We start from the raw sequence: 12,753 nt of genomic DNA, 5'->3' as shown, positions 1-12,753 counted from the left end.
GGACTTTGTGAGAAAGCATGATATCACAATACAAAACCAAAAGAATGGAAAAATAGAAGATAATGTGAAATATCTCATTGGAAAAACAATTGACCTGGAAAATAGATTCAGGAGAGACAATTTAAAAATTTTGGGACTACCTGAAAGCCATGATCAAAAGAAGAGCCTAGACATTATCTTTCATGAAATTATCAAGGAAAACTGCCCTGAGATTCTAGAACCAGAGGGCAAAATAAATATTCAAGGAATCCACAGAACACCGCCTGAAAGAGATCCAAAAAGAGAAACTCCTAGGAACATTGTGGTCAAATTCCAGAGTTCCCAGGTCAAGGAGAAAATATTGCAAGCAGCTAGAAAGAAACAATTCAAGTATTATGGAAATACAATCAGGATAACACAAGATCTAGCAGCTTCTACATTAAGGGATCGAAGGGCATGGAATAGGATATTCCAGAAGTCAAAGGAACTAGGACTAAAACCAAGAATCACCTACCCAGCAAAACTGAGTATAATACGTCAGGGGAAAAAATGGCCTTTCAATGAAATAGAGGACTTTCAAGCATTCTTGATGAAAAGACCAGAGCTGAAAAAAAAATTTGACTTTCAAACACAAGAATGAAGAGAAGCATGAAAAGGTAAACAGCAAAGAGAAGTCATAAGGGATTTACTAAAGTTGAACTCTTTATATTCCTACATGGAAAGACAATATTTGTAACTCTTGAAACATTTCAGTATCTGGGTACTGGGTGGGATTACACACACACACATGCACACATGCACACATACATAGAGACAGAGTGCACAGAGTGAATTGAAGAAGATGGGATCATATCTTAAAAAAAAAATGAAATCAAGCAGTGAGAGAGAAATATATTGGGAGGAGAAAGGGAGAAATGGAATGGGGCAAATTATCTCTCATAAAAGAGGCAAGCAAAAGACTCATTAGTGGAGGGATAAAGAGGGGAGGTGAGAGAAAAACATGAAGTCTACTCTCATCACATTCCACTAAAGGAAAGAATAAAATGCACACTCATTTTGGTAGGAAAACCTATCTCACAATCCAGGAAAGTGGGGGATAAGGGGACAAGCAGGGTGGGGGGGAGGATAGAGGGGAGGGCATGGGGAGGAGAGTGCAATTCGAGGTCGACACTCATGGGGAGGGACAGGATCAAAAGAGAATAGAAGTAATGGGGGACAGGATAGGATGGAGGGAAATATAATTAGTCCTATACAACACAACTATTATGGAAGTCATTTGCAAAACTACACAGATTTGGCCTATATTGAATTGCTTGCCTTCCAAAGGGAAGGGGTGGAGAGGGAGGGAGGTAAAGAAATTGGAACTCAAAGTGTTAGGAACAACTGTCGAGTAATGTTCTTGCCACTAGGAAATAAGAAATACAGGTAAAGGGGTATAGAAAGTTATCTGGCCTACAGGACAAAAGAGAAGATGGAGACAAGGGCAGAGAGGGATGATAGAAGAGAGAGCAGATTGGTGATAGGGGCAATTAGAATGCTTGGTGTTTGGGAGGGGATAAAAGGGGAGAAAATCTGTAACCCAAAATTTTGTGAAAATAAATGTTAAAAGTTAAATAAATAAATTTAATTATTAAAAAAAAAATTCTTCATTCTTGGTTCCATTTATTTGTTAATTTCCTCCTGGGGTTTTTAAAACTGCTTTTACTTCTTCCTTTAATTCTTCGTGGGACTTTTTAGTTGCATTCAGGTCTTATTTATTTTTCTCTTATTATTTGCTTATCTTGTCTTTAATTTCTTGACTGCACCTATTATTCATTTGCTTGGATCTTTTATGATTCTCACTTTGTTTCTGGTGCTGTTTTTTAACACTATTTTTAGACGCCTTTCTTCTAGTATTTGTTTTATCTTGCTTCTCTTTAAACTTTTTTTTTTTGCACGTGTGTTTCTTTGGTTGGTTTTTTCAGCAAGTTTTAATTTTCTCTTGGGGATTTATAGCAATTTTGTTTCTTTTCATGATTTCCATTATTAGGTTTTTTTCAGTGAGATCATGAGGAGCCAGGCTTCCTTGAGACTTCTCATTCCATTACTTTCCCAGACAGGTTTTCTTTTCCCTCATATTTAAGAAAATTTTCTGCAAGTTTTTCCTTCCATTTAGATCACTTTTCCCCCTTGTCTCCTCGTCTGCTCTTCTCCGGAGCTACCACCAATAGTGATGACAAATAGTCTTTAATAAAACCAGTGCTGATAAGAAGATCAAATGTCTCTGAAAAAACTAGCAAGATCAGTAGGTCTATTAGAATTATTTTGCTCAGACCAGTAGACTGAGTAACTAGAATCTTAGTTTGAATGAAGGGAAGTGTGAAGGTGATGTGGGGAAAGTTACTTTTACTAATTATTTTAATAGCATTTCAATCTGTTCCATCAAATCTTATTTTCATAAAACCATTTTTATTGATGCTAATGCACTCTCTATGATACTATTTTTATATCTTCGCTTAAGAGCTAAGTTCTTATTGAGAAGGATAAAATTGGAAGGATTTTTCAGTTTCCTGAAGGTGGCTATGGCTTTTCCCCCTCTGCTGGACATGCAACCCAAGGCAACAAAGTAAGGAATGTCACAGACCCCCTGGAAGTGGCAGTGGCCGCTAATTATAACCTTTGTTAGCTGTGAAATGCCTGGACTTGCCTGAACTTGTTATATCACTGAAAGGTGAAGAATTTGCCACTCCAGAGGTAGCTAAACAATTTTAGGAAATTCATTTTATAGATTTGCATGGAGGAGTTTGGCAGTTTTGGTGCTTATTTCTCTTTAAGTTTTATTGTTACTCCACCAATCTCCTTTCCTGTTGTGATTCATGATGAGCATTCTTGGAACCCCTTCCCCTAACTCATCCACCTTCATGTTTTCTTATTCCACCCTCTCCAGACCTATTAGCCCCTCCAAGTCTGTGGTAGTTGTAATAAAAAAAAAATTTTTTTAATCTATGGACAGTAGGAAACAACTGTAAGCTGAGCTTACTTGTTCTCCCTGACTCATGGCTTTCTTACTTAAGCAATACTGCTGCTTCTAAAAAGGCTCAGCTACAGCTTCTATGCTAGATGAGGAAAAGATTACAACACTTCCCTTGGGAAGTTGCTTTTTGTCTCATTCCTATAGTCTGGAAGATTTTCTTATGTCTTTAAAAGGTGTTTCCTGATCCAATTTAAACCTATTTGCTCCTTTTTTTCTGCCTTTGATGAAGACATATAGCAACAAGTTCAATATAACAAGCCCTCCATGTACTCGAGACTATGCATCCCTGAGTCTTAGCAGTTAATTCCTAAATGGCTTAGATGCCACTGTACTAAGTGCAACATAAATAAATAATTGATGACTACGTATTTCTCATTTTCTTGTCCCCAGACACATCTGTGTGGATTCTACCTCTAATCAATCCAGAAACAGGTTAGCCAAGTGATGTGCTGTTATTACCATTTGGTATAAGCATAGTTCTTCTAATATATAATCTTATTAACTCTCCAACTCAAAGGAGAAAATCAATATTGTCCAATTTTGAACTTTGGGTATTTGCTTTCAGGCACAACACTGACTTGTTAAGCCTCTGACATATACTCTGATGTGCCACTTTCACTATTTTTTTGGTGGGAAACACTTAAAAGTAAATATAATATTATCATGAGAGGGTATTAACTATACACATGGAGAATTTATGCAGGGATATTATTAATCCAATCTAATGTCATGACTTGTCCAATGTCCCCTAAAGTAAGAAATTATGAAACTGCAGGTTATTCTTTGGAATAACCATGACGATTTATTTGAGGTGAAAAGCTTTGGTTATATGAGTGCTTACACTACATTGCATTTTTATTCATGGGAAGCCCCTACAGCTAGTCAGTGGATCATGTTGATATGATCTTGCAAGGTACTTCCTCCTCCTCTCCAACTCTCAGTTTTTTCATCAGTAAAATGAACTAGATCTTCTCTAAGGTCCCTTCCAGTTCCCAACCTATGATCTGTGAATTTCACTGTGTGTTCATTGTAAAATTTCTCAGTCCTACTTAGATATTTGAAGGGATGCGAATGCTTTGATGGGCACATTCTCTTTTAAGTGTGGTGACTCCCTCCACTGGTGCAAATAACAAGCCTTTCTTTCCTGTGCACATCTTGACTTCTTCCATAAATCTTCTATAGATGCACCATGTAATACCCTGGAAGCCTTCCTCTGGGTCTTTTAATATTTCATGAACACCATTTGAACACTTAGACCGTTCATTATGGATACATGACTGACCCACATCCTTTTCTTCCTGTAGTATATGTCCTTAATGTGTTTGATGCCACTGCTTGCCTACAAATCACTATTGATGAAACCTTTGAAGATTATAAATAATCAACTTATGCCTTTCTGTTGTCTTCTAATTGTGTCTAAGAAATGGCAATAATCAAAGTCAGTCTCTTCACTTTTATCCATTTCTCATTTTTTCAGCCAATAGCTTGCTTAACTAGACCAAGCAATTGTAATTATAATTGCATAGTGTGATCTCAACTTTATATTTTCTACTAATTTGGTGGAGTTTTAAAATTTTTGCTTTAACTAGTTGATGGTGTTTCACAGGGCGCTCCTCAGACAAAAGACCAGAGTTCCTCTGAGACTTTAAGCTCTTCTAGCTTGGTGGAACCTGCGAGAATTTATACTCCACTATATAATTTTTAAGAAACAAAAAATCACCACCATGTCATTTTTGAAGTAAAACTGTAGGGGAAGGTTGTCTAACAATAGACAGCTTCCAAGTCTTTTAAGTTCTGAAGGGTGTATTATATTCCAATATATACATTTCAATATATAAATATATTATATATAACAATATAATATATTTATATAAAATAGAAATGCATATAAATATAACAAATATTAGAATTATAATTAATAATTATATGATATAATAAATATACAGATAAATTTATATATATATATGTATATATATATACATATATATATATGAAAAAATGAATACTATGTGGTCCTCTTCTACTTCCACATCAAAAGTAGCAGATTGACAGAAAAAGAGTCAGGAGATGTAAAGGGTAACACAATTTTTAGAACACTTAGAAACATTAATTTCATGGTTGATCCTTTGAAGCTGATTTCCTTGTCCAGTGACCAATGAAACAATACTCTGCTGAAAGAAATGAACCTTAGCCATAATGACATTCTAACTACAAATAAAACCAGAAGGCATAAAGAAATTATAGTCAAATGGAAGAATGACTCACAGGGTTTCCTCAAAGAGGTAAATATAAATAAAATGTTGTACTTTTAAAGAGAATGCCTAACAGGTTTTTAATATAATAATCAGTGTAACTATTGCTTTCTTTTCTAATTTCATGGTTTTCAGCTCAAGTTGCATTCTAAAACTCATATTGCAATGATTTCAAGACAAAAATTTTAAGACAAAGGTGTTTTTGATTCAGAAATATATGAAATCTACATGGTCTCAATTTGTAAATAAATAAATGATCCTCAGTTAAAGAAAGTGGTTAAATGGGTTTTGTCATGCACAGAAGGGGAACCAAAAAAACCCATTATTTCAAAAGATATTTGGCTATCTCACTTTTCAAAGATAATGCTGAATAATGACAAGAAGACAGACCATCATGAAGAAATAGCAAGAATCTTTTTCAATAGATGAATAGTAACTAATAATGATAATGGGCACACACATTATATGTGCGTGTGTTCTTCTTTCATTGCCGAAGAAGACCATGCCATCAGAGAAATGATGACATGACTTGCACTTGACCTTGTTTTGAGTGAGGGAGGGCTATGCAGGTCACCAGCCTCACTTCTCCTCCAGAGCCATCTGAATCCAGTGACCAGATATTCATCAGGATGATTGGAGATGACCCAGGATGAGGCAATTGGGGTTAAGTGACTTGCCCAAGGTCACACAGCTAGTGAGTGTCAAGTGTCTGAGATGAGATTTGACTCCTGCACTGGTGCTCTGTCCACTGCACCACCTAGCTGCCCCCTTTATATTATGTACACTCTAAAGAAAATCAAAAGTAAAGAAATTCAATGATAATTTGGCAAGCACCTGCAAGTTACTATGCTCAGTTACTTCAGTGCAAAGTAGGACACAGGGAAGGACGGTGAGATAATATGTGAGAAAATGCAATTTGAACCTAAGAAGTAAAAAAAGGCCAAAGGCTTGCAGATTCCTCAGAATCTTCACACCTATAATCATGAATTCTTTCCTCAAAAAGAGATTTGGAAGGCCCTTAACATGCCAAATAATGCCATCAATAATGATATTAGTTATATTTAACAGATTGGAAATCATTTCAGAATCCCATCTATGTCATTCAGAACTTTGATTTGTTAAGACAAAAGTCAAAAATACAGGAAAAGATTAAATGAGAAGACTGTGAAAATATAATAGGTCCAATCTAACCTATCTAATCAATCTCACCTCTAAGAAATGCAAAATAAATGAATAAAAACTTAACTCAGAGCCATGTCTAAGACAAGTTTAACTGATTTAAAGCAACTGATATTATTAATATCCCAAAAGAATTTAAAAATCATCCTAGACAATAAATTTCCTAAGCAGAGACTCATGATAGCCTCAATAGTTTAGAAAATACATTCAGTTACAAAATATTACAGGGGAAGAAGATGTATCACCTCTCAAAATAGCAAAAGACAAGAGAGGACAATAAGCCTTCAACAAACTTGTCTTAAAAATTAAGCAAGAACATACCAAAAGGACAACAGACAGATGCAAAAAAAGGGAACAGATTGGCCAGCATTTCTATAGCCATTTATACTCATCACTAATAATTTTGGAATGATCATATTTGGATTTTAATATCTCAGTATTTGTCAGAGAGAGAGAGAGAGAGAGAGAGAGAGAGAGAGAGAGAGAGAGAGAGAGAGAGAGAGAGAGAGAGAGATGGAAGCATACATCTACTCACACATCTATAAAGAGTATTCATAATGAAAATATAAGAAAGAAGCAGTTTTCATGAATAATTTTCTAAAGCAGGCCATATCTTCAAGGGGAATAGGGAAGCACTTATTAAGTGCTTCTCATGTGCCAGGCACTGTGGTAAATGCTTTACAAATTTTATCTTGTTTGATCCTCATAACAACCCTCCAGGGTAGATGTGATGATTATTTTTTTTAGTTGATCAAAACCAACAGATGTATTTCTTCTTTCAGTGATAGTCCCATTTTTCTTTCTTCCTTAGGTTTTGGAGAAATTAGAGTCAGTCATAGACTCTCAGCCATCTAGTTCAAAAAATAGTTGAATAGAAATCCTCCTTTTTTCTTTTTAAAAATTTTTTATTCATTTTGAACTTAAATACAAAAGCATCCAAAAAAGAAGATTTCCATATACATGGTCCAATATAAATAGAAGATTCAATTAAAACCATGAATTTCCTTTTTCAAAAAGAAAAACTATATAATAAACAATACACATCATTTTCAAAGCTATTCAGCTTTTCCGTGCTACATTCTAAGTTTTCCTTTGTTCCCTACTGTGTAGTTTTTATTTTTTTTCTCCATCTCTCCCCACCTCACTCTAGAGAAGGCTACCATTAGATACAAATGTGTGTGTGTGTATGTGTGTGTTTGAAAACATACTATACATGCATACTTTTGTCAGTTCTTTCTCTGGACATGGATAAGCATCTTCCTTCAAGGGTCATTTGTAGCTGATTTGAACATTTATAAAACTCAAAATGGTTTAGCCATTCAAAGTTATTCTTAGAACAATATTACTGTTACCGTACAATGTTCTCTTGGTACTGCTCCTTTCATTCCTCATTATTTCCTGTAAGTCTTTACATGTTTTTCTGAAGTCAACCTGCTCATCACTGTTTATAGCACAGTAGTACTCCATCACAATCATACCACAGCTTGTTTAACCACACCCCAGTTGACAGGAAGCCTCTCAATTTCCAGTTCTTCATCATTACAAAGAGATCTGCTATAAGTATTTTAGAACATATAAATTCTTTTCCTTTTTTTCCTAATAACATTTAGAAACAGACCTAATAGTGATATTGCTAAGTCAAAGAGTATGCACAGCTTTGTAACTCTGTGGGAACTCCAAATTCTTCGCCAAAGTGGTTGAATCAGTTCATAACCACCAACAATGTAAGTGTCCCAGTTTTTTCAGTTCCCCCTCATTTGCCACTTGCCCCTTCTATCAATTTAAGCAATCTGATAGGTGTAAAATTATATCTCAAAGTTGTTTTAATTTGCCTTTTTTCTCATTGCATCAGAAATTATATTAGCAACCGCTGTGGAGGCTAAGACCAATAACACCAGGACACAGGAGGGCTGCTACCATAGGTTCTTGATCTGCTTTTCTAAAGGAAAGATAGCTTCAAAGGGGTTGATAATCTTACTTTAATTAAACAATGCAGAAAGATAAAGATATATAAGTATCCAAGAAAGAATCCAATAGACAGAACTCCACCTATCTAACCAAAGTAAATGATTTACATCACTAGACTAGGAAGCAACAACATCTGGGTTCTCAAAGACGGGAGGCACCTTAACAATGGCTACCCAGATTTCTGTCTGGAAATCACAAAGACACATTCTTTCCATGAGTGAGCCCCAAAGCAAAATGCTAACCTCCCAGAATATATTACAAAGGCTTGGCCTCTGATTGACTGAAAAGTTTGAAAACTCGCATGCCTAGTACCTAGGTGGCTTAGCACCTGTCAGGGCTCTATGTGACTCAGAATGTATCACAGTTGAGCTGAAGTTGAAAGCAGCAAGACATCCATATCTGAAATACCTGTGTACCTTTAGACCTGAAAACATGGCTCTTGTTCCAAGGGAAAAGGGGATACATGTGGTCACAAAGGCCTATTAATGGATGGGGAAGATCTTATATTCCATTAACCTTACATTCATCAATAGTGATTTAGAGCATTTTCTCATGACTATACATAGTTTTGATTTCTTCATCAAACAACTGCCTGTTCATATTCTTGACCATTTATCAGCTGGAGTATAGCATATTCTTATGCATTTGACAAAGTTTTTATGTATTTATGAGGAGACCTTGATTTGAGAAACTGTCTATAATATTTTTCTCCCAATTTTCTGTTTTCCTTCTAATCTTGGCCACATTAGTTTTATTTGGACAAAGACTTTATAACTTAATGTAATCAAAATTATCCATTTTATACCTCACAATGCTCTCTAGCTCTTGTTTATTCATAAATTGCTCTCCTATTTATGTCTGATAGGTAATAGGTTCCATGTTCTTCTAATTTTCTTATATCTCCCCATATATATAGGTCATGCATTCATTTTGACCTTATCTTGGTAAATGGTATAAGTCGTTATTCTATGTCCAATTTCTTTCAGACTACTTTCCAGCTTTCCCAACAATTTTTACCAAATAATGAATTCTTATCCTCAAAGTTTAAATTTTTACATTTGTCAGACACAAGGTTGCTATAACCATTTGCTAGTGTGTATTGTATGTCTACTGTGTTCCATTGATCTATGTTTTTAATTTATAGCCTTTTTAATTCTTAACTATCTTAGTACCAGAGAGTTAGGATAATGACTGCCTTATAGTATAGTTTAAGATCTGGTACTACTGAACTTTCTTCCTTTACATTTCTTTTCATTAGCTCTTTGATATCCTTGAGCTTTTGTTCTTCCAAATTTTTCTGTTTTTATTTTTCTAGCTCAGTAAAATAATTTTTTTGAAATTTAATTGGGATGGCATTAAATAAAAAGACTAGTTTAAGTAAGATTGACATTTTTATTATAGGCTCTGCCTATACATGAACAATTAACATTTCTCCAATTATTTAAATCTGCTTTTATTGTTATAGAAAGTGTTTTATAATTATGTTCATGTAGTTCCTAGGCTTGTTTTAATAGGCCAGGTATTTTATACTGTGTACAGTTATTTTGAATGGGGTATCTCTTACTATTTTTTCTTGCAGGGTTTTGTGGTGATATATATAGAAATGCTGATGATTTATGACTTTATTTTATATCCTGGTACTTTGCAAAAATTATTGTTTTCACTAACTTTTTAGTTGAATCTTTTGGATTTTCCAAGTACAGTTATCCCCTCCATATAGTGACTTTTCCCATTTAAGTTTTGATATATAACAGGTCTGCATAAGAAATTAAGTTGGAATTGGGGGTGAATTTTGCAAAAGCTGCAGATGACACACAAAAGCCAGCAGACAATACAGAAAAAGTTTAGTAACACAGAAAGGCATGAAACATAAAATATAATGTTGTATAATGTCAAATATTTTATCTTTTAATACCTTAATAATTCAGACTTCTCTTGTATGAAGAAAGGGCTAAAAAAATCTTATTCAGATTTTCTAGATCATGAGGGCACTGTATCCCTAACCCCTTTGATGTGGAAGGGATATCATCATATCATCTACAAAAAGAGATAGTTTTGTTACCTTACTGCCCATTCTGTTTCCTTCAATTTTTTTCTTCTCTTACTGCTATTGCTAACATTTTAATATAATACTAAATATTACTAGTGACAACAGGAATCCTTATTTCACTTTTCATCTTACTGGGAAGATTTCTAGCTTATCCCCACTAAAAATAATGCTCGCTGATGGTTTTATGCAGATGCTTCTTATCATTTGAAGGAAAAATTCATTTACACCTATGCTTTCAAGTTTTTTTTGATGGACTGAGCATTGTATTAAAAGCTTTTTCTGCCTCTATTGATATAATCATATGATTTGTTACTTTTGTTATTGATATAATCCATTATGTTAATGGTTTTCCTTATGTTAAACCATTCCTGCATTCCTGGCATAAATCTCCCCTGGTCACAATGTATAACCTTTATAACATGTTGTAGTCTCCTGGCTAGTATTTTATTTAGGATTTTTTGCATCCATATTCATTAATGAAATTATTCTCTAATTTTCTTTCCCTATTTTTGCTCTCCCTGGTTTGGGTACCAGCACTATATTTGTTTCATAAAAGTAGTATGTAGGGCTTCTCCTTTGCCCATTATTCTAAATAATTTATTTAATATTAGAATTAGTTGATCTTAGTTCCTCTATAGTTGCCACCGCCTCCTCCTCTTCCCAGTCCCTCCCACTGTCACCACCATGGGCTTCCAAGATCTCAAGACACCCACAGACCTATAGCACCTCAACAACTTCCTGGAGGAAAAGAGCTACATCCAGGGGTTTGTGCTGTCCCAGGCTGACATTGCAGTATTTGAAGTCATCTCAGACCCCCCTCCTGCCAAGTACCACATCCTCCATTGGTGTAGCTACATTAAGCCCTATGAGAAGCAGAAATCAAGGCAGAACATGGACAACAGCAATTCAAGTTTTCCCCACACTGTCCTGCCAATATGCCTTGACCCTGACCTGGGGGAAGCCCCTCTGGAGTGAGAGGGGTAATTCATCTATGGCTCATTCAGTCAATCCTTGGCCATGCTTCTGAAACTGCCAACAAGGGTGGAAATTTGGGGAAGTGGACAACCAGTTCATTAAGAACAGAACTGAACCTACTGTTATGAAATCTCAAACAAAAATGTTCATACTAAAAGATGAAATCGTACTTGCCAGGAATAAAGAAGGCTTTGGGCAAGTATGGGCCTGCTGATGTGGAAGATACCACAGGAAGTAGAGTTACAGATAGCAAAGATGATGATGACATTGATCTCTTTGGGTCTGAGGAGGAGGAAAGAGAAAAAGCAAAGAAGCTAAGAGAACACCTTGATCAGTATGAATCAAAGAAATCAAAAAAACCTGCAATTGTTGCCAAGTTTTCTGTCTTACTGGATGTCAAACCTTGGGATGATGAGACAGATATGGCAAAATTGGAAGAATGTGTCAAGCATTCAGGTAGATGGCTTGGTCTGGGGATCTTCTACACTAGTTCCAGTGGGATACAGCATCAAGAAGTTTCAGATACAGTGTGTGGTTGAAGATGATAAAGTTAGGACAGATAGGCTAGAGGAGTGGATAATTGCCTTTGCAGACTATGTACAATCCATGGATGATGCTGCTCTCAATAAGATCTATGACCTACCATGCTCAAAAATGACGTTTAAATAAAAATATTTGCAAGCAAGAAAAAAAAGAACTAGTTGATCTTTAAATGTTTGGTAGAATTCACTTGTAAATGTAAGCAGTTAATATTTTTTTAAATATTCTTCCATTTCATTTAAATTGTTAAATTTATTGACATATAATTGGAAAAATAACTCCTTATAATTGCTTTGATTTCATCTTCATTAATCACATATTCACCTTTTTCATTTTTAATAGTGATTTGGTTTTCTTCTCTCTTTTTTAATCACATAAATCAATGACATCCATTTTATTGCTTTTTCATAAATCAGCTCCACATTTTATGTATGAATTCAATGGTTTTCTTATACTCAATTTTATTAATCTCACCTTTAATTTTCAGGATTTCTAATTTGATGTTTAATTGGTGTTTTAAATTTGTTCTTTTCCTAGTTTCGTTAAAGTTGTACACCTAATTCATTGATCTGCTCTTTCTCTATTTTATTGAAACAAGCATTTGGAGATATAAATTTTCCTCTGATTACTGCTTTTGCTGAATCCCATAGGTTTTGATATGTTGTGTCATTATTATCATTCTCTTTAATGGAACTATTGGTTGTTTCTATGATTTGTCCTTTAACCCACTCATTTTTTAAGATTAAGTTGTTTAATCTCCAATTAGTTTTTAATCTGTGGTTCCATGGTCACTTATT

At 34.8% G+C, this 12,753-nt stretch overlaps 1 pseudogene; it reads left to right on the top strand.

Annotated features, from left to right (window-relative positions):
- The first annotated feature begins 11,125 nt into the window (after nt 1-11,125).
- Nucleotides 11,126-12,085, top strand: LOC140507808 (elongation factor 1-beta pseudogene; annotated as a pseudogene).
- The last annotated feature ends 668 nt before the right edge of the window (nt 12,086-12,753 follow it).

This window comes from Notamacropus eugenii, chromosome 5 (genome assembly GCF_028372415.1).
Source record: "Notamacropus eugenii isolate mMacEug1 chromosome 5, mMacEug1.pri_v2, whole genome shotgun sequence".
NCBI lineage: Eukaryota > Metazoa > Chordata > Mammalia > Diprotodontia > Macropodidae > Notamacropus > Notamacropus eugenii.
Note: the sequence above shows the minus strand (reverse complement) of the source record. Positions and strands in the feature narration are given on the sequence as shown.